General features: G+C 46.8%; 1 non-coding gene across 1 annotated transcript; it reads left to right on the top strand.

Moving 5' to 3' along the window:
• Positions 1-297: 297 nt before the first annotated feature.
• LOC112413623 (5S ribosomal RNA) lies at positions 298-416 on the top strand. The gene has a single exon (XR_003006013.1). It is a non-coding gene; the product is annotated as a 5S ribosomal RNA (ribosomal RNA).
• The last annotated feature ends 2,839 nt before the right edge of the window (positions 417-3,255 follow it).

Below are 3,255 nucleotides of genomic sequence, written 5' to 3'. Positions count from 1 at the left end.
ATGCTCAAGGGACCGCGGGCCCCGGGCCCTGAAGCCTCCGGGGCCACGTCCGTCCCTGTGAGCGACGTGCGGGATTTGGGGCGGGGCGCCAAGCGCCGAAAGGGTTTGCTGGGTTACGCCCGCCCTGGGCTGGGAGGTCGCCAAGCCCTCCGCCACCGCCCGATACCCGAGACCTCCGTTCCCCCTGCCTGGTCGGGCGACGAGGCCCTGCCGGGGCGGCCTGGCCGCCGAGCTGGCGGTAAGGCGCAAGCGCCAGGGAAACTGGGCCTCAAGAGGCAGCCCGCGGCCCCCGCCCCCGTCTATGGCCATACCACCCTGAACGCGCCCGATCTCGTCTGATCTCGGAAGCTAAGCAGGGTCGGGCCTGGTTAGTACTTGGATGGGAGACCGCCCGGGAATACCGGGTGCTGTAGGCTTTTTGCCTCCCGCTCCGCCTTCTCCTTTTGTCGCCCGCGGCGGTGGCCGCCGGCTGCGACCCCGCCGGGAACCGCTGCAGGCCCCACCTCCTCAGGCCCCTCCCACCACAATAAGCGTCGGAGGAGGCGCTCCCATCCTGCCTGGCCAGCCGGGTCTGTCACATCACTGTCTCCAGGCCAAAAGTCTCTTAACGTTCTTCAAACACCAGGCACTGACGTTCTCCCCGATGAGAACCTCTTCCCTGCTTGCCTTCAGGCTTGGCGTCCAGCACACACTCAGCCTGGCTGACTCATGCGGAGCTAGCTCAACCCTCCCATCGCCCCTGCTGGGTCAGGTGCCTCCACACACCCCAGGCTCTCCTCCCTGTAGCGGCTTTCCCACTGCATACAATGACCCTGTCCTGCTCTGGAGAATGACTCTCTAGCAGGCAGGGTCTATAGTTTGTGAACCTTCTTTTTACATTGTGGTTAAAATACACATACCAAAAGTTACCATTTTGACCTTTTTAAGTGCATAGTTCAGCGGTGTTAAGTACACTGATAATATGGTACAACCGCCTCCACTGTCCATTTCTAAGACTTATTCATCAATCCAAATTGACATCCTGTACCCATTACACGGTAACACACGATCTCCCCTCTCCCAGCGCCCATAACCTCTCTTCTGCATTCTCTATCTAGGAACTGGCCTGTTCTAAGTGGGATCATACATTATTTGTCCTGTTGTCTCTGGCCTATTTCATGTAGCATAATGTTTTCAAGGTTCTTCCTTATTGTAGCCTGTGTCAGAATTTCCTTCCTGTTTAAGGAGTAATACATTCCATTGCATGGATCATATAGCTTGTGAATCTTTACACTCCCAGGCTTGACCCAGCCCTTGGCAAGTGTTTCTTGGATGAACAAATAAATGCGTGGTCCATCCCTGAGAGGCAGACATATGCCCGAGTTAGTTGAAGACATTCACGTGATTGCCCAGGAAAAGACACAAGTTACCAATGGAAACTTTCAATGCAAACATAAATATAAGTAAAACATCAACATAAATAAAAATAAAAATTTTAATTTTCACAGAAGAGAATAATCAACATTTTCCCCCTGAGTGTCATCAGGAGCATAAAAGAACTCCTGTTATTGAAATCCAATCTCAAAATGAAGTGTCTGAGATTTTTCTTTCAATGCCTGGGCTCAAGTCCACCCTGCAGAGGAGAACTCAGCAGGAGATGATCCCTCCTCCACCCGCACCACCTACCCTAGTCTCCCCTCTCCCATCCCGCATGCTCCCTCCCCTTGTGCAGCCTTGTCCATCCCAGCCCTCAGAGCTGGCAAGGCTGCCACTGGCGCGCCCCCAATCACTTCACAAGCTCTTCTTCTTACAGTCCTCCTTTTCTCTCATGGTTGGATAGTATTCTATTGTATAAATATACCACAATTTCTTTGTTAATTTATTTGTTGACAGTCATTTAATTTATTTCCATATCATGACTGTTGTGAGTAATGCTGCCATCAACATGGGAGTGCAAGTGTCTCTTCAGTAACCAGTTTCCATTTCCTGTGGGTTTATACCCAGGAGCGGGACTGCTGCATCACATGGTGGTTCTACTTTTCATGTTTGAGGAACTTCCATACTGTTCTCCACAGTGCTGCACCAGTTGACAATCCCACAGACGGTTCACAAAGTTTCCCTTTTCTCCATATTCTCATTAACGTTTGTTATTTTTGTCTTCTTGATGATCAACATTCTAATAGATGTGAGGTGAGACGACATCATGGTTTCGATTTGCATTTCCCTGATGATTACTGATGTTGAGCACCTTTCATGTCCCTGTTGGTAATTTGTATGTCTTCTTTGAAAAGCTGTCTGTTTAGTTCCTCTGCTCATTTTTTAATCAGATTGTTTTATGAGTTCTTTATATGTTTTATATATTAACCCCTATTCTGATATATAGTTTGCAAAATTTTTCTCCCATCCTGTAGGTTGCCTTTTCACTTTGTTGATCGTTTCTTTTACTGTGCAGAAGCTTTTAAGTTTGTTGTAGTCCCATCTGTTGATTAGGTTGTTGTTGTTTGTGCTTTTGATGTCATATCCAAAATATCATTGACAAGGCCAATACTGAGGACAGTCTTCCCTACGTTTTCTTCTAGGAGTTTTATGGTTTCAGAGCTTAGGTTTAATTGTTTGATCCATTTTGAGTTAATTTTCTGAGTTGTGTAAGATAGTATTCCAATTTCATTTTTCTGCATGTGGTTCTCCAGTTTTCCCAAAACCATTGTTGAAGAGACTGTCCTGTCCCCACTGGAAGTTTCTGCCTTCATTATTAGATTTTAGCTGTATGTATATGCAGGTTTTTAATTCTGGGCTTTCCATTCTGTTCCATTAGTCTATAGATCTGTTTTTATGCCAGGATTATTACTGAATTAATTACTATAGCTTTGTAGTATCGTTTGAAATCAGAAAGCATCATGCTTACGGTTTTGCTTTTCTTTCTCTATTACTTTGGCCATGTGGGATTTTTTTTTGTCATTTCATCCAAATTTTAGGATTGTTTTTTCTATTTCTATAAAAATGCCCCTGGATCACCCATACCGGGAGCACGTGGCAGGTGCGGCAGCCAGCAACACGTCCCTCTTCTGCTGGGCAGTGGCCTGGGAGGCCTGTGCACCCTGTCTCCAACCCTGTTGCACTGTGTGAACCCAAAGGTAAACTAAACTCTCAAACCCCTCCAAAACAAATTGCCACTGGAATTTTGATAAGGTTTGATTTGACGTTTCCACAAAATTAACTCTTTCAAATAATGAACACAGGATGTCTTTCCATTTATTTGTGTCTTCTTTGATTTCT

The sequence above is a fragment of the Neophocaena asiaeorientalis genome, unplaced genomic scaffold (assembly GCF_003031525.2).
Source record: "Neophocaena asiaeorientalis asiaeorientalis breed wild unplaced genomic scaffold, Neophocaena_asiaeorientalis_V1.1 scaffold369, whole genome shotgun sequence".
In the NCBI taxonomy this organism is placed as follows: Eukaryota; Metazoa; Chordata; class Mammalia; order Artiodactyla; family Phocoenidae; genus Neophocaena; species Neophocaena asiaeorientalis.
This window is presented reverse-complemented; position numbering and strand designations above follow the sequence as displayed.